The sequence below is a fragment of the Felis catus genome, chromosome F1, assembly GCF_018350175.1.
Source record: "Felis catus isolate Fca126 chromosome F1, F.catus_Fca126_mat1.0, whole genome shotgun sequence".
NCBI lineage: Eukaryota > Metazoa > Chordata > Mammalia > Carnivora > Felidae > Felis > Felis catus.
In genome coordinates, this window is record NC_058384.1 from 38,212,833 (window position 1) to 38,238,453 (window position 25,621).

At 35.7% G+C, this 25,621-nt stretch overlaps 1 long non-coding RNA gene across 3 annotated transcripts in view; it reads right to left on the reverse strand.

Moving 5' to 3' along the window:
- The window catches only part of LOC109495685, a 401,491-nt gene extending 397,989 nt beyond the window's left edge, over positions 1-3,502 (reverse strand). For all 3 annotated transcript variants that reach the window (XR_006591602.1, XR_002151291.2, XR_006591601.1), the window contains exon 1: positions 3,073-3,502. This is a non-coding gene — a long non-coding RNA (uncharacterized LOC109495685). The remainder of the gene's footprint in view (positions 1-3,072) is intronic.
- Positions 3,503-25,621: the final 22,119 nt, after the last annotated feature.

Sequence of the window (25,621 nt, forward strand, 5' to 3'; positions counted from 1 at the left end):
GAAATAATAATACCATACACAAATGGGTGGTGAAAATCATACTAAAGTTTCTTTAACAATTATGGTGATGTAATAGAGCATATTTCATTTCAAAGGTCAGATTTCTCACTCACATTTTTTGTAAACAATATTTAAAAAGTCCTATTTTTTTAAATATAATTTATTGTCAAGTTACCTAACATACAGTGTATACAGTGTGCTCTTGGCTTTGGGAGTAGATTACCATGATTCATTGCTCACATACAACACCCAGTGCTCATCCCAACAAGTGCCCTCCTCAATGCACATCACCCATTTTCCCTTCTCCCCAGTTCCCCCCATCAACCTTCAGTTTGAAATTTCATGGAAAATAAATATTACTTCTATTTCCTTTTCATTTTTATCTGTAGTTATTTGCTTGAGAATAGTATCTCATTATCAATTGTTAAGATTAGGTTAACTTTATTGTACATATAGAAATAAAAAAGCTTAATAGTATCTTAGCTTTAATACTGTGAATGAGACTTTCTTTATGCCTCTTATTATTAAAGGTATATCTGTTGCTTTAGCAGTACTGCTCTCCCAATATGGAACCAATTGTTTAGACTGAATATGTGAAGGTCAAATTTTGACCATACTGAAGGTACGTGTCAGAATATGGAATATTCCTCCCTTCTCCTTATTTCTCTAAGTACAGATAAAAACCTTGGGTATTATATATAAAAGAAACATAATAAGACTCTGAAAGTAGAGAGAAGACTAAAGACATGGAAACTAAGAAATTAATAACATGGTGGTGAGTTTCCAGAATTTTCTTTTTACTTCATATATTCTGGATTGGATGCTAGGGAATCCAGCAACCCAGAAATGCCATCGGATATAGACAAAAGATGTCACAAGAAAAGCATGCTCCCTCTAACCAAAGGACCAGAAAAGAGGCCTAGCAAAACAGGACACTTTTAGACAACAACCACACAATTCCACTCAAACATCAAAAAACTGACAAACAAAAAATCCTGCAGCCTCACCCCCAACTAATCAGCAAAGGCTAAGAAGGGAGCCTAAACTCTTGGACTATAATAAAGTGTCCCAATTCCACAATCATGGTCATGTCAGAGAAGGCTGAGTGTCAAGGAGTTGGGAATTTTATTCCAGCCCCAAAATAGCATCCCCACCCCTCTGTGGTGTCAGTGGATACCATGTGGAGAGTCTGGACTTACATTCTGACCTGGGAGTCATGGCATACCCAATTCCCTCCTCGCTTAGTGTCAGAAAAGAATGGATAGGGATTAAGGACTTTTGCAACCTCTCAGAATTAATGAGGACTGCTCCCCCTATCCCTGTATCAGTAGAGACAACATGGGAAGCAGTAAAGAAGCACCTCTCCTCCTTCCAGACAGGGTGGTATCATCAGGGGCCAGTGGGAACCTCAACTCCTATTCCTGTTGACTGGTAATAAGGCACCCTTCCCCCTTGAAGTGTCAATGAAGGCCAGATGGTGAACCACTCCCACCCAGCACTAATGATGTAGTGCTACCTTTCTTCTGTCAGGGTGGTGTCAGAGAAAACTTGCTAAAACAGAAGATTTAAATAAGACCTAGATCTTCATAGCGTAATACCCCAAATATCCAGAACACAATAGAAAATTATTTTCATACCAAGAACCAGGAAAATCTCAACTTGAATGAGCAAAGGCAATCATTGCCCAAATGAACAGAATCTCAGGGATATGTGAAACTGCAGCAAAAGGTTGAACACCTTTGTTATTAAACAGAGTCCCAGAAGGAGAAAGAAAAAAAAGTGGGACTTAAAATGTACTTAAAGAAATAATGGCCACAAATTTACCAAATTTGGCAAAAGCTATAAATTACAGATTCAAGAAGCATAGAGGAACCTAAACCCCCCCAAATTCTGTGCCAAGACATACCATAATCATACTTATTAAAACTAAAAAGAAAGAAAAAATATTGAAAGCAGCAAGAATACCTACACTTTAGCTATAGGGGAAAAATTTGAATAACAGATTTCTCATCAGAAATCATAGAGGACAGGGGCGCCTGGGTGGCGCAGTCGGTTAAGCATCCGACTTCAGCCAGGTCACGATCTCGCGGTCCGTGGGTTCAAGCCCCGCATCGGGCTCTGGGCTGATGGCTCAGAGCCTGGAGCCTGCTTCCGAGTCTGTGTCTCCCTCTCTCTCTGCCCCTCCCCCGTTCATGCTCTGTCTCTCTCTGCCTCAAAAATAAATAAACGTTAAAAAAAAAAATTTTTTTTTTAAAAGAAATCATAGAGGACAGAAGAAAGTGGTACAATTTCCAAGTGCTAACAGAAAAACTATTGTCAACCAGAAACCAATATCCAGTAAAAATATCTTTCAGGAAATAAAGAGAAATCAAGACTTTCATAGATAAAGTAAAACTAAGAGAATTTGGTGCCATCAGTGGTATCTGGAAAAAAATTGCTAAAGGAAAAAAAAACTTATTTTTCAAGTTTTAAATAGTAGGGCAACAAAAAGAACAAAAATATGGGTAATAAATGTAATACCCTTTCCTTTTCTTCCTAACTTTTCTAAATAATGTTTGATGTTTGAAGCAAACATTGTAACACTGCATGAAGTGGTTCTCAGTGCATGTAGTGGAAATGTTTAAGGCAATTTTATCACAATCGGAAAAAAATAAAGGAAGATAAAGTTATCGTACTTCACTTTAACTGGTGAAATGTCAATATTAGTAGATGGATAAATTACTTATATACCATGTAATATATCAAAAACAATCACATATATGTATAAATCCATATCTTTTATATTTATATACATATATATTTATCTATACACACAAAGATATAATAAAAAACATAGTCTAAAGAAAAGTTCAAATCATCCACAGGAAGGAAGAAAAAAGAAAATAGAGAAGTGAAAAACAGAGGGAGCAAGCAGAACACAAGAAAATAAAATGTCAGATGTAACCCCTAACAGATCAATAATTACATCAAATGTAAATTGTCTAATTACATCAATTAAAAGACAGAGATTTGCAAAGTGGATTACTACTGATACAAACAACCATTTGGATGGATTTCAAGGGCATTATGTACCTCAACAGAATGCCAGTGAATGCAGCTGTCACAGTGCCTCAACCACCTGTCCCAGGAAACAGCAGCCTTGGCAATGTCATCAGGAGTCTCACAGAAACCATCAACAGCAGTAGCAGTGATGAAGAATGGCACTCAAATGTCCTCCTAAGTGGTGGACACTAACAAGGGGGCAGAAAAAATAACAAAAATGAGTGAACATAACTGAGACCTTCATGGCTTTCCGTATAATGACTGGGATGGAGTCAACATTAATTAAGTTAATGAGGCACAGAAAATCTATGATGAGATGATACTTTACATGTTATCAATACTATTTTTCACTTACCTCTATTAACATTTTTACTGCAAAGGAAAATTCAGAAGAAAAATGCTCAGATAAACATGCCCACACTGGAATCTGAAAACATTTTTTTTAATGCAGAAAAATAACACCTCAATTCAGGAGGTGTTAGCTTACAGACCAATGCTATCCATAAACTAACATATATGCTAGGAAAAATAAATTGAAAATGTTAATAAGCAAGTTGATTAAAATAAGTTGAGCTTTAGTTCAGCACAATAATAAACTTCAGAGAGTTCACTGTAACTTGATGTTTGGTTAGACTCCTAATCCATGTGAAATGATAGTAACATAACTAAGCTCAAACAAGCATAATGAATGGTAGGTGAAACATTATAGTTGCCCAATTAAAGAAATTATGAGTCTATAGTTGAAACCCATGAACCTAAGGGTAGATGAATTTTGCCTGACATTTATGAGGGGAAAAAAAAGAAAAGATGAATAAGACTAATATGCTTCAGGCATATATTATAAACTGAAAATCCAGATTCAGAGAATGAAGGGTATTTTCTGGATGCAATGCACTAAATTGACAAACAAATACAATGTTGTAGAGATTCAAAACTAGCTGGAAGATTCTTTTTAGAAAACAATTCAGAACATTTAAAAAATCATTTCCTTGTCTTGCTGAAAATTATAACTACTATGAATTACATTTTAGTGAGGAATGAAGGCAACAGACAGGTAAACAAATTTTTAAAAAAAACTATAGTTAATGATAAGTGTCTCTGAAGAGAATAAAGGCATGGTGATGCAAAAAAAAAAAAAAAAGATATAGCTGCCATCCGTCACTGACAAAAGATGATATAATCTTTTGCTTCCAACTTCTGTGTCGAATAAAATCATTTTTCATAACAAAAAGAACAAAATATTTTGATAGAAGGAATTTATGTCTAAGATTGGTAAGATGATTTTTAAAAATGCAGTTTGATTCTCTTTTAAACCTCCAAAACATATTATGAATGGAATGGGATATATTGTATACCAGATAAGTATGTTGTCATCAGGGTAGACTGATGATCAGTTAAACATAACATGATGTAATCTGATATCAATAAACATAAAAATTTTCACTACCTGCCAAAAAACACAACTGTAAAAGTACAAAATAGGGAAAATATGCTGCTTTTTATATCCAATTTCATCACTAGACAAGGTCATCATAATATTTTGAGTGATGAAAGGCTAAGAGCAAAGATGAAAATAGCAACTGTTATGTTGGATCATGGAGAATGGGGTGATGTGGACCTTGATAAGAAGCCAAAATGTTGTCAATGATGAAGCAGAGATTGGTTAGGTCAGATACTGTGGTTACTTAAAAATACATAGCAAACTGAAGCATGGATACACCAGAATCAGAATCGCTAGGAAAATCAATGATCAAACTACAAGAAGACAAAACAGAAGACCCTAAGCAGGCATGCAAATAAATAATCCAGACACATAGTTATGGACAGCATTTCTGTTATGTAAACATCTTCCTTAAGGACACATAGATTTACCCCTGTACCTAAAATTTAATATTACATCAGGTAGATTAGCATGAACGGAATCAAATGTTTATTCTGGAGTAGAGAAACCTCAGCGAAAACAAGGTAGCTGTGTTCAAATACATGCTGATTTGTCATATGTAATCTCAAAGAGAGGATCTAAGACTAGTGGTTGATCTAAAAGAGATGCATATCTTAAATATAAAAATAAACCCTTTGAGAGTTTCCTTTCAAAAGTTGAATAAGTTAGATCAGTACATATGAGTTGAAACTATACATTGTAATAAAAACCTTATTGGTAAAAAACTCAAATCCTGAATAAAGTGATCAGTCACTTCAAGTAGATGACTAAGACTTTTTTGACCCAAAGATCCATAATCTTAGTCATTAAGTGTCAAAGTGACTAGTTTGATTTTTTTTTATTTCATTGTCCTTAACTCAGCATTTGAAGAAGTATAGAGTGAGAGACTAAAAAGAAAGTACATGAAAGTCAAAAGTAATTCCAAGAAAAATCACTTCTGTTCTTTTTATCTTATCCATCATTATCACTATTATAATCATGTAATTCTCCTTACAATTCTTCAATGATTCTTGACTTCTCATTCAGCGTAGTTCTCAGCCCGGTGTTCCAATGTTTCTAATAAGTATCTACAACAACTCTCCAATCCAAGCTTTTAATTCAATTCAAATTCATGTTGATCTTTCAAAACTTATTTCCCTTCTGTGCCTCTATTTCTAATTTGTTCCCATTAAAATACATAGCAAAATACCAGTCAGAGAGCAGATTCTCAGCAAATAATTTTTGAGTTGTCAATAGCTGACTATACAGCTTATGGCTCCTTAAAGCTTCAATTTTTTTCCTCCAGCTTTAAGAATCCCTAAATAAATATCTACTTAGTTGTGGCATCACTGATGAAGTTATAATGTACTTTTCTAACAGTTGGTACCTGAAGATTCAAGTTTCAATCACAGAAACAAATATTTAGTGAATATCTTAATACCAGACATACAACAGCACAGGCTCTAAAGGAATGCATAATCAAAGACAGAAGAAAAGAAAACAGAATTTGAAGTGCCTCAACATAAGAAGGTGAACATGCACTGGGGGAGCTCTTAACAGCAGTGCTTAAGCACATTGTTGTGAGAATCAGTCAAGAACTTGTAACAGGAAATAAACCTAAGTTAGTTTGAAGCAAATCTAAGTAAAAATATGTTAACAGGGCAATGAAGTATGGTAAGAGTCTGGAAGAAAATGAAACTGTACGTACAAAGAGCCAGAAGAAAGAAGAAGAGGCATGCTCAGTGATTTGAAAAGTTTTCAGTATATAGGGGAGAAATGAGAGAGAAAACTGAAAAGGTAAAAAGGAGATCATGTAAGATCTTTGATGCCATACTTAAAAGTTTTTTCTTCTGTAAGTGATAACCCACAAGATAGTATTAATGTAAGAAGAAATGTTTGAGCCATAGAGCAACATGCTGTCTTGGTGTCTTGCTACGAGAGATCTGTGCTTTTAGATCTTTAATATTTTAGTTTAGCCTTTCATATCATGGTGTCACTAGCACTACGCCAATACAGGTAAAACTTCGCCCAGTGACTAACGTGGCTGCGAATAAGGCCATGTGGCAACACAACTCAGACCATGTTCCTAGGGGTAATTGATAGCTCTTCCTAAGAGAAATAGGTTAATGAAAGGAAAAATGCATGGATCCATCCTAGATAAAAAGGTATTAATATACTTCTGGTCCCCAAAACAGAAAGAGTGTTGTTCTTAAGCTATTTATACATCATTAGTTGAAACCCATGAAGCATTTCCCCATAGAAACATTGTGGCAAATGGTTAGATCTTCTTCTTATCTTTCAGCCAACAGGAGCCAGGAACTCTGACTTCCCTGACACAGAGTGAGGCTTCATCAATAAAGACAGATAATAACATAGATGGAGGATATGGAGATAGTAGGGTAAGAAATAGAAGACAGAAGACAGAACAAGTATTCCAGGGAGATATATCTGAAAGCATCCAGAATGTGCTTCTTGTGTAATTATCTGGAAAACCTCTCTTTCCATCCTGCTCCCATCTTTGGCTTCTGATCAACCATACTTTCCCATCCAAGCCAATGCAGTAACTGAAACAGTCATCTAGCTTTGTGTGCATCTGAGTGTAGGTGTGTGTGTGTGTGTGATTTTCTAAGGGTATTGCTATTGTTATCATTCTGCTGTCAGAGAATGAGATAAGGCTAATTCAATAGGCTAAGTCACAGAACATCAACCCTATTCTGTTCCAAGGGTTTTAACCTAAGAAGGAAGTGATGCAAGACATGAATCCTAGGGATGTAAGCAGGGAAATGGTGTGAGGGACATAACTTTGTCATAACTAATCTTCCCCTAGTTCCCTGGCCTGAGTCCTCACCTTGTGGTGAAGTGAGAAATTGGAACTATACTTCTATGAAGGGCAGAATTAGAGAATTGTGCAAACACAGATAGCTAAATAATTAAAAGCAGATTTAACAAAATAGGTACATAGATCAATGGAACAGAATAGAAAACCCAGAAATGGACCCACAACTATATGGTCAACTCATCTTCAACAAAGCAGGTAAGAATATCCAATGGAAAAAAGTCTCTTCAATAAATGGGGCTGGGAAAACTGGACAGCAACATGCAGAAGAACGAAACTAGACCACTTTCCTACAATACACAAAAATAAACTCAAACTGGATTAAAGACCTAAATGTGAGATTGGAGGGGCCCCTGGGTGGCTCAATTAAGTGTTTGACTTTTGATTTCAGCTCAGGTCATGACCTCACAATTCATGAGTTTGAGCCCCGTATCAGGTTCCATGATAACACTGTGGAGCCTACTTGGGATTCTTTCTCCCTTTCTCACAGACCCTACCCCACTCATTTGTGAGCTTTCCCACTCTCCCAAAAATAAATAAATAAACTTTAAATGTGAGACAGGAAACCACCAAAATCCTAGAAGAGAACACAGGCAGAAAGCTCTTTGACTTTGGCCATAACAACTTCTTACTAAACACATCTCCAGAGTCAAGAGAAACAAAAGCAAAAATGAACTATCGGGGCCTCATCAAGATAAAAAGTTTCTGCACAGCAAAAAAAAAAAATTAATAAAATTAAAAGGCAGCCTACAGAAATGGAGAAGATATTTGCAAATGGAATATCTGATAAAGTGTTAGTATCCAAAATCTACAAAGAACTTATCAAATTCAACACCCAAAAAATAAATAACCCAATTAAAAAATGGGCAGAAGACATGAACATTTTTCCAAAGAAGACATCCAGATGACAAACAGACAAATGAAAAGATGCTCAACATCACTTATCATCAGGGAAATACAAATCAAAACCACAATGCAATACCACTTCACACCTGTCAGAATATCTAAAATTAGCAACATAGGAGACAACAGATATTGATGAGGATGTGGAGAAAGGGGAATCCTCCTATACTGTTGGTGGGAATACAAACTTGTGCAGCTACTCTGGAAAACTGTATGGAGGTTCCTCAAAAAGTTAAAAATAGAACTACCCTACGACTCAACAACTGCACTACTAGATATTCACCCAAAAGATACAAAAATACTCACTTGAAGGGGCACATTCACTCTAATATTTATAGCAGCATTATCGACAATAGCCAAACTATGGAAAGAGCCCAAATGTCCATCAACTGACGAAGGGATAAAGAAGATAAGAAGGAATAAGAAGGAATATTATTCAGCCATCAAAAAGAATGAAATCTTGCCATTTACAATGATGTGGATAGAGCTAGAGTATAGTATGCTAAGCAAATAAGTCAGTCAGAGAAAGACAAATACCATATGATTTCACTGATATGTGGAATTTAAGAGACAGAGCAGATGAACATACAGGAAAGGGAAAAAAAAGAGAGAGAGATGGAAGCAAACCATAAGAGACTCTTAAGCATAGAGAACAAACTGAGGGTTGCTGGAGGGGAGGTGGGTGGGGGACAGGCTAAATTCTTGGTGGGTATTAAGGAGGGTAGTTGTGATGAGCAATGGGTGTTATATGCAAGTGATAAACCATTGCATATATGCCTGAAAACAATTTTACCATATGCGTTAGGTAGCTAGAATTTAAATAAAAACTTGAAAACAACAGCTGTAAATATTTAATATTTTGTTTACTTTAAAGAATTATTTTAAATATATTTAATTTTAAAATCATTCTGTTTTAAAGACAAGTACAATATAAAGACAAAAGTCAAGATTAAAAAACTAATTCATGGTTTATAATAATGTTCAAGTTATTTTCCTTGCATAATTAGACCTTATATATTTATAGTTTTGGTTAACTCTTACTAACTGGAATATAAGCTCTTATTTTTGGTTACAACTTCCTCAATAAAAATGCCTTTTTAGTAGGGGAAAGTATCTTCCTGTCTGACAAATGCATAATGCATAAAATATTAAAGATCTTAAAATAGCAAAGTGATATGATCCCTGAGAGAGGACATCTTTATGCACATAGTAACTCCCTCATCAAAACAGATATGTTCTGTCATCTCTGAAATCTAAGCTGGGATTTGGGTCTCCTTGACCTTAACCAACCTGCACAATAAACCAACAATTTTTTAAGTAGTGTTTCCAGTAGCTACAACATTTAACATGCAGGAAATCAAATCCCAGCTCCAATTAATAAAATGTAACTTTAATATTGAACTATTAAACAAATTTTCTAAAAACCCCATTGAATCCAATGAAAAAGAAATTTTCTTAATCAAAACATCATTAGTGTGAATTAACTAATTCTAGCCAAGGGAGCATAAGCTCTTTAAAAACACAGTTTTTAAATATTATGGTAAAACATTGATTTAAAAGATATATATTATTAATCACAAATATCAGCTGTTAAGGTGGTGTTAAGGGAAGCTAAATGCTTGAAACTACAAATTCACACCATTTAGAATCTGGCACAGTAAAATTAAATGTTTAAGAAGCAAGTTGATATCCTTGAAAATTTAGGATAGAAGTAAGATGTTAATAATTTTATCTTTTAACACCTCTCTTATATGACAATTAGGTTCTTCTTTTCTGTTTTGTAATAATGTATGTGTTTAATTTTTTCTGGAAAAAAAAGGGATTGAGAACGGGAAAAACACACATGCATTCAGCTCAATGTATGACAAACAATTTTGTGACAATTCAATCATATGCCACTCTTCAAAGATGGGTAATAGTCAAGAACCATTATCCCTGGTGTCTATTTTGTTGTGCTCTATACACTGTGTCTTGTCTATGATAAATTGCTACAGGTCTTTAGAGATTTTAACTATTTGGTTTTGACTTCCACATCACATTTCTTGATTTAAAGGCTTTACCAGGTATATGGCAAGCCAAGTTTCCCACTGCAGTGCTATGACCCAAATTACTACTCAGCTGCCATAATTGATAGTTGCATTCCTATTCTCTGAAGACAGTATCGTATTCTCCTTGTCTTGGTGGTATTGAATAAGTATGTTTATCACCACTTGATTAAATAGTTCAGTACTCCTGGGATTTCTACTCCCATATTTTCTATGATATGGGCATATCAAGAGCTGAATCGCTCTATTTGATAAAAAAGAGATCACCTCTGGCAGTAGAAATCAAAGCTACCATTCAGCAAAATGACATATTAAATATACTTCCTGGAAAGATTTTTCACATGTTGGAAGAATAAAATCAGATCCAGTAGTTAGGATTCTGCCAATATTTACAATCTACTTATTCCTTCGCAATGCCTGATACCCACAAATGAAGAAATCCCTCTTTATGAGGTGCTTGCCTAATCTATAAATAATACTCACTTAGCAGAAAATAATTTGTGCATGCTGTAAATGTGGCAGGTAGAATGAAATTAATTTGGGAAGACTGACAATAATAGAGCACTTCTATAATACTTGAACTGAGGAAGAGACATTAGATTAATATTTATTTAGTTCTAACTATGTGCCAAGCACTTTCACATACAATATTTCATGAAAACTTCTCATCTGCCCTAGGGAAATTGTATTTAATCCTATTTTTAGGAACTAAACCCCACAGAATGCAAGTAATTTCCCTAAGATCACAACTGCTAGTAAGTGGCAGAGCTGGGATATGAATAAACTCTACCTAAACTTAAAGTCCTATCATCTTTCCTCTGTACCAATAAGGAAAACTCTGTCTCTACTGGCTTTGCAACATTGAGCGCAATGCATAGTGCTCCACAGAGGAAATAATGGCTGGATCCCCAAAACAGACTATAGTATTACAAGGCTTATTGTAACAGGGTTTTTAACTTTTAAAGTCTATAAATCTCCCAGTTTGAGGCTAGATGCATAGACTATCTCTATGGTCTCACAGGGAAAGTGACAAAGGATCCTTCCAGGGAGATTTCCACTTGTCCTTTTAGGCAGAGATCTGCCAACTATGTCAAGCAAGTCTAGAAAATACAGAATTGCCTAAAATTTGCTTTCCTGAAATATACTCCTTTGATAGGGTTAAAATCAAAATCAAAGTACCTGCATTTTATCTTGAAATAGTTATAAATGCCTTCAAGAAATGGAAAGGAACCACTGCAGTCTTCACATTTAGTGCTATTTGAAATTTTTCCCCGGCAATCCTGTGTTCTAGCGTACAACACAGCATATTCAAAATAGTTGTGGGAGAACAGCTGTACTGATCAGACACAGATTTTAAAAGTGGATGAAATAGCAGTATTGTGTCATCAAATCTTCCAGCCCCAGGAGCAAGTGATAAGACATGTTCTTTTTTTTCTTTCCCTTTGCAGGTGCAATCATTTACAACTAAATGGAAGGAATGTCTCTCACACAAGCAATTAATACACACTAGAATTTTCCCAGTAACCAGATGGCATGCATTTCATACCAAGCTTTTTGAAATAAGAACTAAAATCATCTGCCAATAAGTTGCATGGAAGTTTTCCACAGTCTCCTTAGGTGACCTCCTTTAAGATTTTGAATTTTTTGAGGTCAGAAAGCTTATAAATATTCATTTCTTGGTGACTCACTTTCAGGGCTGTGGTGGAGTAATTATAGAATAATTCTAGTTAGCCATCATTGAAAACATTCTGACTTTAGCTCATGTTAGGTTATGCTTTTTTTTTTTTTTTTTACTTTCTGCTTGTTTTCAACATAGCTCTTACTCAGAGTGCCACATAAAGAAATGTAGATAAATCTAAAAGGCTATGGACAATGTTATTCTCTTTGACTAGAGACATTATTGCTTTGAGTCCAAAACTTTAGAGAATGTATGAGAGAATTGAAATTATACTTCAAAATTTTTCAATATACGTAAGCATTATTTTGGTCTAAATAGCATCTGTTGCCTTCTCATCTGCAACTGATGCTCTAATTTTCTTTTGGATGATATCCCTACCTTCTTTCTACCAGTCCCTTATTGAAGGGAGGATATGTGATCTGGATCTGCCTGGAGGGGTACACCACAGGATTCATTCAGAATGGTCACATGTCCCAAGTCAGGCAATCAGAGCCATAAAACACATCTGTGGGATTTTTGTTGAAACAGGAAGAAATAGCTTTTTCTTTAGACTTAAAACTTATAGAATATAAACATAGACATGCTGGTGGACATCTTGTTACCATATAAGGGAGCTTATTTAGGAATAGAGCCAGAAAAGTAGAAAGATCTCAGAAATGGAGTAAGAAAGAGGGAGAGAGAGATGGAGATGGAAACAGAGACAGAGACAGACAGACAGAGACGGAGGGAGGGAAAGGGAGGAGGGAGGGAGGGAAAGGGGGGAGGGAGAGAGGGGGAGGGAGAGAGATGCTGCTGGAACCTAATTCTATATATTTTAGATATATTTTATATATACACATATATAAATACACATGTGCATGTATATGCATATGTGTGTGCGTGTGTGTATGTGTGTGTATTTATATTTATATATATTTATATATATATATATATATATATATATATATATATATATATATATAGCAAATTACATTTGTGCTCTCTCTGACTCTGGAAAAACAATAGTGTGCTCCCAGGCATTGATTATACTATTCTATGGGAACGTTCTCCTCAGATTTGGAATAAATTCATTTCCTTAGAAATATGCGTCAAAATTCTCATTCTATCTAAATTAACCAAGATACGGATTGTTTGCTTGTCCAGTCTCATATTAAGAGATGGTCTAGTGAAGATGAGTGTGGCCCTGGAGGAAAATTCTCTTACTCATGAATTATTCTTTATCTTTGCAACATTTATACACATGGATAGTGGTATCATAAACTGCAGAATGGTTGTTGTTTTCTATACATGAAGGAAACCACATAACTTTAAAATACCATTTTTTTCCTAAGGACAAAAAAGGGAGTAAAACCCTATTTCAGATGCCATCTCGACTTATGATTTCCTTTGTCATTTTGGGCTCAGCTTTCAGCTTCATTTGTTCAGTACGGTACTGACTGGATTTATGAGGCATAACTGGACCATTCTAGTCTATTTCCCACAGTAAATGTTTCAGGCTTTCCCTCCCTTTTCTCTCCAGCATTTCTTTCTCTCTATGTCTCACTCTCAAAATTATCAGACTCTCAGAGGATTTGTCCATTCTCAAGTTGTTCCCTTTTCCATGTTCTTTATCATGTTCCTTTCCACCTCTCTAAAACTTTGCTCTGTCACTTCTACATGTGTTTTATATTTACAGTCTTTCCCATTTCAATCAACTGGCTCTTGCTTTTTTTCCTTCAAGTATAAAAAAATATATATCAAACTTGCCTTGGGAAAAGAAAAATCCCCTGTATTATCACCCCATTCAGGTCCCATACTATGGGGAGTCATTAGTATAATCTGCCTGCCCATGTCTGGTTTGGGTTTCCTAATGGGAGTCTTATGATTAGGTGGACCTGTGTGACTAGATCTGGCCAAAGAGTTGTGAGTAGAAGGGACATATGCCACTTCTAAGCCAAAATACATAATCGTCAATGCAAGGCTGTCCAGAGGTCCCTTTCTATGTGCTGATACGTGTCAGTACTTGAAATAATGGATGTTCCATCAACTTGAGACCCAAAGCAAGAAGATGTGGAATATAACATCAGCCAAAGGACGTGTAGTGAGTGAAAACTTGTGTTAATCCATTAAGATCTGTGGTTACTGTGGTTTAAATTGGCTTATTCTGATTGATACACTTACTATTCTGTTTCTTTGTCAGTTTATTTATTTAACTTCTAATCTAAACAGAAGGGTTTTTTTTTTACGTGTTTCCACTATTTTCTGAATGTCCCATCATTTCTAAAGGTAAATGTGGCTTCCAAAATAATGAAGGTGACAAACTCTTGCAGCCCTAGTCTGTTGCTCTGCCTTTATTCTGTGATATTTGACTTTCTGCTGCATCTCATACCACAGATCATGACTTCCATCTTGAAATTCCCACAGCTTCCATTGCCCTCAATTTGTCTGCCTCTCCTATTTCCTCTCAGATTCCCATTTCCTACATCGATTCTTCTTCCTTTGCCCACCATTCAGTCCTGGCAGGTTAGTGTGATGAAAAAGACAAGACTCTGGAATGAAACGAACTGGGTTTAAATTTCATCTTCACCACTTATTAGTTATGAGACCCTGAGAAGGTCACTTAACCTCTTTAAGTCTCAATTTCCGTTTCAGGAAATAGGGATGATAATTGCTAACTAACAGCATTGGCATAAGGATTAGCCATATGATGAATGTAAAACACCCAGTTCATAGTAGGGACTAAACAATGAGGATGCTGATTTTTATGTAATTCAAGTGTCTCTACTCTCTGCAATTCAGAGTGTGACATTTTTCTTTAAACATGGTGGCTGCAGTACAGAATCCTAGAGGGCACCACTCACATTATGTTTAAATATTGGTTCTCTCTAAAGAACAAGTCCAATGTGAATGTTGCCTCTGTTACTTTCCTTTTCTCATATAGTTTCTCAGAATACTTGCTACATTTGCTACATCAATGTTGAATATGTTCATAATCTGTGATGGCTGTTACTTTGATGGTCTGAACAACTATGGCCACAGAATCTTGCAGACCCTTCTTCACCATCTCATAACTGGCTACTTTAGACTGATGTTGCTTGGCTTATACTTATATCATTCTCCCAAGTACAGCTAAGGCATGCTGAAATGTTTAATTCACTCCTCCAGAAGTTCAGATGACTAAAGTACATCACAAAGAGTAATGATGGAATTGGCTCTAAGAAGAGACTAGACTTAGGGCCCATTGTTCCAAACCTAGCGCTTGGGAGGCTTTCACATAGCTCAGCATCTAATAATGGGAAAGCCCCATCTTGGAATCTGGAACCAACTCTCTTAGGACCCAGAGGGTAAAAAAAATAATTCTCTATCCCATGTCAAGGCCTCTTTCCCGTAGGAGGATGATTAGCAGAGGACAACAGAATTAGGGTGCAGTATCAATCAGATGGGATGGGTTTGAATCCCAGATCTATCACCTATTAATTGTGACTTGGGGAAGTCACTGTAACTTCCTATACCTCAGATTCTTCATAATGAAAATAAGGATAATAATATTATATATACCATAGAGTTTTACAGAGATTGAATAAGAATGCACATGAAATACTTAGTATATGGACTGCTTATTATAAGTACTCCCTCCATATCAGGTATTATTATAATTATTAATCAAAATCTAACACTTGCAGAGTGCCTATTCTGTGACAGGGTAGGGTTAAGAACTTTACATATGTTGGACACTATGAGGTAAATACCATTATTTATTTATATCAGAGAAAAAGTTAAGTGGTTTTTGCAAGGTCAGAGTTGAGGCTGAGAAACAAAACCATCTATTTAGGTTCTCCCCGTTGTCCTGAGAATGCAATCACAAAGCCCAGGAGTCCATCCCAAATTTACAGTGTACTGGGGGCACAAACAAATCATCTAGAAGTTTCCAGCACTGTTTGTCCAGCCTCTTGCTACCAGAATAAGAAGATACACCTTTCACCTTTCTAGGTGGTCTGTAAGCCTGATTTCCTGTTCAGGACACACACACACACACACACACACACACACACACACACACACACATACACACACACACACACCTCTTCCCAAACTGCAATTTTTAGGAATATGAAATATAAGTTCACAGTTAAGAAGTGTATCACTGCTAAACAACCCAATATATGTTACCAAGCAGAGGACTCAGTAAATCAAGTCTATAGGAAGCATTCCAAAACCATTATGTACTTAACTTATAGCCATTTGACTAAAACACTCTTCCAGAAAGGAAAAAAAAAATCAACATCTACCCTAAAATGTAGAAACTTCCCGCACCCTCTAAAATGGCAATGTTTTAAATATCTTCATATCCAGTCTCCACTAATGTGTTTCTCCCACTTACTTGAAAGTATAATCCACACTTTTAACATCAAGTATTACTACCATATTGCTAACTCCTGAAGGAAAACAAACTTGTCTAAGCCCTTCAGCCAAGTTCTAGTTCCATACACCTTTTCTAGGGCATCTCCATTTGGATGCCCAGCTATCAACTAAGAATCACAGGTAAAGGGGAGAAAAGTATCACAAACTGATTCAAAGTGTGGCTTTAGAATCATCCAGCCTGGTTTGAATCCAAGTCTTATCATATATAGCTCTGTGACCTTGGGCAGCTTATGAAACCTCAAGACTGTTTCCTCAGCTGTAAAACGGGACTAGTAATAGACACTATATTACAGGCATGTGAGATAGAGATAATGTAAGTTAAGAATAGCAGGATGAGTGCCATGTTTGTACTTCTCTAATAAATATTTTTCTATTGTTTTTTACCTTACTATCATTATGCACAAATTAAATTTATCTCTCCTTATTATTCACATGTAAATTTCTATTCAACACAATTGTATCTGTTCCTCAGGATCAAAATCTTAGAGCTTTCTTTAACTTATTTTCTCTTGTTTGTATGTTACTTAAGTTCTTCATAGAATGATATGACAAAACTAATGAATAAATTGAATCATATGAAAAAATGAAAAAATAAAATATGATCACCAAGTGCTAATTTCTTTTAAAAAATTACCTCACTCTCATTTCTGCCTTCAGGATCCCAGTTTGGACTTGTACCTTCCAATGCATAATTACTCTATGAAGCCCCCAAACTGAACACTCAGCCTCTAGGCTTTTGCCCTACAATTCATTGTCTAATCAAGTTTTCTAAGACATGGTTTTCATTGCCCTATAAAGGCTCTTAGTTTTCCTACCTGACTTTAGTCCAAACTGCTCACTTTGGCATTGAAAGACCACCATCAGCAGGACTTCCCCCCAATCTGATCTCTAACTGCTCCCAGCATTGACCTGTTCCTGAACCTGGGGTCCTCACCCCTAACCCATGCCAAATACATTAGACATCATCCTGCCTCTGTCTTAGCCACCTGGAATCCTTTAAGCCTTTGAAAACATAAATCTAATTATGCCACCCCTCTTTACTTTATCCTGCAATATCTCTTGCCTTCAGAATAAAATACAATTTCTTTATCAGCATGTTTATATAGAGTCAACCATGTTTCAAGCATTGGGCTGAGCAACGGCGAGCAGGATTCAGTTCTGGCTCCTAAGGTCCTCACAGTCTTACAACAAGATGTAAAAATGTCCTGTGAATTTGGTCCCTGCCTAACTCTGGCACACTTGCCACTCTTTGCTTGAATCTCATGTTTCAGCCTTAATTAATTACCAGCAGTTTTCCACATGGGTCCTGCTCCCTCACCTTCCCAGATCTCCCAATATCCACCCCCACCCTTGTCTAGTTTGGTATTCCTCTTCTGCATTCCTATAGCACTCACTTTGTAATGGGTTCTTCCACAGTATTACAATTCCATATGGAAGGTCTTCCTAACCAGACAGTCAACAGGAACTGTGCTAGTTAACTGCTGTGGTAGCTAGTACATATCATTACGTGATGGCATGTTGCTCTATTCTGATTATTGATGTTTATGGAATGACAGTCTGATTCTCTCCAGAAAGAAAAAGGTCGACGTGTTTGAAAATTATTATGAGCTATCCCTTCACTGGCTTCCTTTCTTAAAGAAATTTACCTTCCCTTGTAGGCCCCTCACTGCTCTTCCCACAGAGCTTGTGTTCCTACCCCTGAGTGTTCTTATTACTCTCCTCTGGGCTCCTTCCTTATAATAGTTTGTGCTTCTCTCCTATTTAGGATTTGCTACTCTGGATCATGTTTTCTGGGCATATTATTAAATGACAAATGGGCTCAGGAGTCAAACAAACCTGCTTTCAAATTCTAGCTCTGCTGTGGTGAAGTGCAGGTTACTTCCCCTTCTTATCCACAGAGCTTTCATGTAGAAGGTGGGATAATAAAATAAAATACTGTCATACAGAATTCTTTGGAGTATTAAAGAAATACTCCATCTAAAATGCCACAGTAGCCACGACTTTTGGGAAATCTAAGTCTGTTTATCTATTTATCCATCTATCCAATAATGCTGTTTTTTGTTCAGCTCTTACTTTCTATCATAGTCATTATTATAAAGACCACAGAGCTTGGTTTTTAATTCCTTTTAGTTTTAGACAGACATCCTTTTTTTTTGTTTTAGAGACTTTCCAATCACTGAGCACATGAATAAATTATCAGAGCATTCAACTTCCTCCTGTACTCTCAGCAGAGACCTTGGTCTCCTGCTTCCCAGAGAAAATAATAGCATCAAACAGGTACTGCCTCAACATCTCACTCCAAAACCTCTGGGTCTGCAGTGAGAGAACATGCCTCCAATCAAGCACAGGATTTTACCTCCCCCCAGCATTCTCAGAAACATCTGCCATCAAGTTAACCTTCACACTCTCTCTCTAATAACTTTAACCATCCACTCCACTGATTCCTTCTCATTCATGGGGAACTGTCACTTAGCTCTATATCCTGAGTCCTCATACTTAGTACCTGGTAAACTAGTAGTGGCTTGGTAAGCATTTGTGGTGTGAATAAATAAATCAGGATCCCTGTCTGCTGGAAATTGATCTCCTCCACAAAGTTGGCCCAGTTGGTGCTATTCCTCCCTATCTATGAGGTCCTGCTGCATTTGTGTGACCACATCATCCCAAATCAAACTTTCCAAAAGCTTCTCATTTCTTTCAAAGTAAACACCAACATCCTGACAGTGGCCTATGAAAAGGTGCTCCTGCCTCAGGGCACTTGTACTTGCTCTTCCCTCTACCTGGATCCTCTCCCCAAATACCTGCTTAACTACCCCCTCATTTGCTCCTAATTCTTGCTCTCTTCTAATGTCATCATCTCAATGAGGTCCACCACCAACATTATGACTCTCTTCCTATCCCTCTTGCTTTATTTTCCATAATGATGCTTCTCACTATCTAAGCTATCATCTCTTTTATTAATTTGTTTTATTTATTGTCTGTCCCACACATGCACAAACATAAGCTTTATAAACAGTTATGTTTGCCTATTTTATTTTTTGCTTCATCTCCAGCACTTAGAATAGTGCCTGACACATAGCTGATGATCAATATATATTTGTTGAATGAAGGAATGACCCTGTGATTGGTCGTTTTACTTCATTAACTCATTCCACAAATACTTACTGAAGTTTTGCTATGTACAAAGCACAGTTCTAAATAAACTCTGGGAAAGATTAATGGAACATGAAGGGCAAGGGCCTCAAAGTTATGAAATTTACATTATCTTTAGCTATTTTATATATATATATATATATATACATATATATATATATATATATAGTGTGTGTGTGTGTGTGTGTGTGTGTGTGTGGTTGTGTGGGTCTGTGTGTGTGTGTGTGTGTGTGTATAGTAAGATTTCTGAAAGAAAGGAGCCAAGACTCCTATTTCTTTTGTGTAGCCAGCAAAGTCCTGCTGAGAGCAAGTTTACGGGGAAAATCCCATAAACTTAGTGACTATTTGAGATCTTTTGGTCCTAAAGTCCACAAAAGTACAAATATGAAAATATCTGTGGGATAGATTTTGGGGGATAGAGGATCATACGGAGACTAGTTAGGAGCCCATTGCAGTTGCCACACGGAGAAGACTATTGCTTGAACCAAGAGCAGGGAGTTGAAAGCAGACTCTGTAACAAGATTAGACATGTAGAAATTGTATTAGGAGAAATACTGTGTGAGACAAAATAGAAAGAGTCAGGAGAGGCTGGAAGGTAAGTCAGTCTACAATGCAAGTGTGACTCTCAAGTGAAAGAGAGGGGAAAGGGAGGTTGGTAGAAGTACCCTAGACAGCCATGCAGTCTAAAAAAAGTAGTTCAGCAAGGCTGTTAAGGAGACCTCAAGCTAAAGTCAGCTGTCAGAGACATTGAGCCTGCTTACTGTATATTACAGCACTTATTATTTGCTGGAAGCAACCCATGGAAAGCATGGACCCAGAATAAACCTTTTCATGCACTGAGGATTTTGGAACCAAACTATGCCATTCTTTGGAGTTAATTTTTTAGATACAGTTTCTGACTTAACACTGGATCCTACTAAAGACTGAGCACTTGATCACAGACTACCAAGTAGTCAGGTCATATGAGCTGCCCATGCATATGAGGTGTTGGCGCACCAAGCCATAAAGCTGGGCATGCATCACTGAACTTCATCATCAAGAAATATTGCATATGGAATCAGGCATGACCAGATCCTGAACACACAGATAAGTTTCTGAGAAAGTAACCTAGATTTTCATGTCTCCTACTCTCACAAGATTACCTTCTCTCTCTTTCATAATAATGAATAAAATGTCAGCTTTAATTTATAGATGGTTCCACATGATATGTCAAAAGTAAACAACTGCATCACTATAGCCTTACTCAGGAGTAATCCTTAAGGACAATTGTTAAGGGAAATTGTTCCAGTGGGCAGAAATTCAAGCAGTGCAGCTATCTGTTAATTTGCCTCAAAGAAGAGATGTCTGAGGTAGTCTATACTTATTCATGTCCAGTGGCTAAACGTTTGAATAGTCAAGAATTTGCAAAGAGCATTATTGGAAAATTGGTGGTAATGGTGTCTGGGACAGGCATACAATTGAATACTTCTCAGCAATAAATAAAAAAAAAAAGAACAAACTACTGACCCATACAACAATGTGGACAAACCCCCAAATCATTAGGTTAAGAAAATCATGCAGAATCAAAAAGCAACATATTCTATGATTCCATTTGTAGAATATTATAGAAAAGGCAAATTCTAGAGACAGAAAACAGATGAGTTGTCACTAGGAGCTAGTGGAAGGAAGAATTACCCATAAAGGGACATGGGGAAATTTTGGGGGGTGATAAACTATTCAATATCTTGATTACAGTGGAAATATACAAGTATATATACTTGCAAAATTATGAAACTACATAGTAAGATGGGAGAATTTTTCTGTGGACGCATTTTACTGAGTGGAAGAAAAGATACCTAGATGACTATATCAATATCTGACAAAGTAGACTTTGCATGAAGATTATTACAAAAAGGAAACATTTCACAAGAACAAGTATCAATGCATCAAGAAGACATAGCAAGCCTACACATACCTGAGCTTTAGTACACATGAAGCAAAAAATAATAAAACTAAAAGGAAAAAAATTTAAATCCACAATTATGGTAGAAAATTTCAGTATTCCTTTTTCAATAATAGTTATGAGAAGTTGGTGAAAATTCCATCAAATATATATAAAAGAACTGAACAACCACTCTTAGGCAAATTTACCTAATTGAAATGTATACGATACTCCCCTGACAACAACAGAATATATACTCTTTTGAAGCATACATGGAACAGTCACCAAATAGACCACATTATGGGCCATTAAAATTTTTTAAATAAGTTAAAAAAATTTAAAGCATGAAGAATTAATTCTTAGACCACATGGACAAGAACAAATTAATGAACTAAGATACAGAAAAAAGAACTGATAAAATCAATGAAACCAAAAACTGATTCTTTGATAAGATCAATAAAGTTAATGAACCTCAAGTCAGACTGATCAGGAAAAAAAGAGAAGACACAATTAACCAATATGAGAATGAAAGAGGGACATCACCATAGATCCTTCAAACTTTCAGAACATAATAAGGTACTATTGTAAACAATTTTATACCAACAATTTTGACAACTTAACTATTGGACAAATTTCCTTAATAAGGTACAAACTACCAAAGCTCAGTCAAGAAGAAATAGATAAGCTGGATAGCTATCTATCTATTAGAAAACTTAAATTCATAGTTAAAAAGAAACCTCCCAACAAAGACAACTTTAGGTCTCACAAGTGAATTTTACTACAGTTTTAAATAAGAAGTAGTGCCATTTTTACACAAATGCTTTCAGGAAACCGAAGAAGGCTAGTATTACCCGAGTATGAAAACTAGATAGACCTCACAAGAAAGGAAATGACAGACATGTTTCTCATGAATATACTTGCACACATCTGTAACAAAACATCAACAATCAAATCCAACGTTGTCTAAAATTATAATATTTAATGACTATGATGGTTAATTTTATGTGTCAACTTAACTGGGCCACAGGATGCCCAGATATCTGGTTAAATATTATTTCTAAATGAGTTTAAAAGGGTGTTTCCAGAAGAGACAAGCATTTGAATTGGACTGAGTAAAGCAGATTGTCCTTTCCAATGTGGGTGGGCATTGTCCAACCTGTTGAAGGCCTGAATTTAAAAAAAGGTGGGGAAAGGTTAGAAGGTTGAATCCTCGGGGCGCCTGGGTGGCTCAGTCGGTCAAGTGTCCAACTTCAGCTCAGGTCATGATCTCACAGTCCGTGAGTTCAAGCCCCGCGTTGGGCTCTGTGCTGATGCTCAGAGCCTGGAGTCTGTTTCAGATTCTGTGTCTCCCTCTCTCTCTGATCCTCCCCTGTTCATGCTCTCTCTCTGTCTCAAAAATGAATAAACGTTAAAAAAAAAATTAAAAAAAAAAAAGTTGAATCCTCTCTCTCTTTCTGCCTGACTGGTTGAGCTGAAACATCAGTCTTCCCTTGCCCTCAGCTGGGACCTACACCATCAATCCTTATAAACTACACCACCAGTTTCCTACATCTCCAGCTCATAAACAGCAGACTGTGGGACTTCTCAGCCTACACAATCATGTAAGTCAATTCCTTTTAATAATATATAAAATTATTAAGATAATAATTATACATATTTATTTTTATTGTTTATATATATTACATTTATTTACATATAAATTTACATTTATTACATTACATGTAAATACTAATACATACAACCATTAATATCACTTGTGATTTGGAAAAAAAAACATTTAGAAATATAGGAATAGAATTAAACTTTCTAAAAAGTTCATCTAAGAAAAATCCAGAGCTAACATCATATTTAATGTTGAAAGTCTGAATGCTTTCTCCCTAATATTAGGAACAAAGCAATCTATTCTCATCAGTTCTATTCAACATTGTACTGAAAAACTTAGCTACTGCAATAAGGCAAAACAAAAATTCCATGTTCATACTAGAAAGGAAGAAGTGAGACTATCTTTAGTCACAAACAGTATTTTAATCTATTAGAAAAACTTAAGAATTCTAAAAAAAGTCTCCTATATCTCATAAGTGTATTTATCAAGGTCTCAGAAAACAAGGTCAACATACTAAAATTAAATGTACTTTACACAGTAACAATTAACAAGTAGAAATGAAATTTGAAACCTAGAATCACCTGAAATAACATCAAAAAGATCAAATACCTAAGAGTAAACAGCAAAGATTTTCAAGAACTCTATCCTAGCAATTATAAAGCATTATTAAAGAAATTAAAGACCCCAGAAAATTATAGTTTATTACTATATTTATGCATTAGAAGACTCAAAACAGAACAGTTCTCTTCAAATTGTTGTATTTAATGTAATCCATGTCAAAGTCACAGTGGTTGTTATTTATTTTTGTTTGTTTTCTGTAACAATCCACAAACTAGTTCTAAAATCTATATGGAAAGGCAAAGGACCTAGAGCAGTAAAAGCAGTATCAAAGAAAACAAGAAATGGAAGATTTATATTACTAGATATCAAGACTTATCATATATCTATATGATATATGATATATCTTACTATATATCTATAGTAATTAAAACAACATTGTCTGGCACAAATATAGACCAGCACATGGGGAGGTCAGAAACACCCACACAAATACAATTATCTGATTTATAACAAGAATTTGAAATTCACTGGGGGAAAGAATGAATATTATATTTATACTAAATAGTGCTATGTCAATTATATACCCACATGGAAAATGATGAACCTTGACTCTTACCTCACCCCCACCTCAGACACACACAAGTGTGATAACTCATAGACCTACATCTGACAGCTTCTAAAGTAAACCATAGGATAATATTTTTATGACCTTGGGAAAGGCAAAAGTTTTTAAAGCAGGATAAATAAATAAAAAGCACTGATCATAAAAGAAATAATCAGTACACCAGACTTCATTGAAAGTAAGAATTTCTATTAATCAAAAGACACTATGAAGACAGTAAAAGGCCACAGACTGGAAAATGGTACTTCAAATACATAAAATACATAAAGCATTTTAGGATTTCTAAAAAGTAACTTTCAAGTTAATAATAAAAAAAACATTCAAAAAAAATAGAAGCAAAGACTTAAAAAGACACCTCTCGAGGGAAGATATAAAAATGGACATTAAACAAATTAAAAGATTCTCAATATCATTAGCCATTAGGAAAAAAATCCAAATTAACATTATGAGATACCATCTACAATCCCTATGGCTAAAATTAAAAATCACTATAAAATTCTAGTGAAAATTTAGATTAAAGAAAAGTCTCTCATGTTGATCATGAGTACAACTTGATACAAACATTTTAGAACTTTCTGGTGGTACCTACAAAAAACTAAATATGCCTATATCCAAGAGTGGAATCCTTGGATATGAATAAATGAATAAACGCCTATATCCAAGAATTCCACTCTAATGTATAAGTGCTTATATCCAACAAAAGACCTGATAAAGAATATTTATAACATCTTTATCCATAATATCCCCAAACCATGAACAACCCAAATTTCCATCAGCAATAGACAGAGAATAAAAATTGTAGAATAGTCATACAATGGAATACTGCACAACAGTGTTAAAGAGCAAACCACTAATACATGCAACAATAGCATGCATGATTCCCAATGCTACAAAGATAAGCGAAAGAAGTCAGGCATATCTAGTATTAATATTCTGGTGATAGCTGTGAGAATAGTGCATGTCCTTATGTGGGGAGGCATAAAAAAAGACACAGGGTTGAATAAAACCACCAAGGAAGCGTGAGTAGATAGAGAAAGGGAGGAATATACGTACGTACACACACACACACACACACACACACACACACACACGGAGAGAGAGAGGGAGAGAGAGAAAGAGAGAGAGAGTATGAGCATTTAGTCAAGTCAAAGAATAAAAGTCAAAGTAGAAGTCAAGTCAAAGAATAAAAGTCAAAGTAGAAGTCAAAGATAAAAACCAGCACTTGTTTATGGAAGACTAATGCTGAGAAGTTAGGGCATAAAATGTCAGTGAAAGAAATGACAGAAAATTCAACACTAGGTTGGAGAACATAGATATCATTTGTGAACTTGACTAGTGGTGTTAAAAGGAACTGAAGTAGGATTGGTATGTTAAAGAGGCTATGGATGAAAAGAATTGGATGCGGGGAATATGGATAACGTTTTTTTAAAATAAATTTT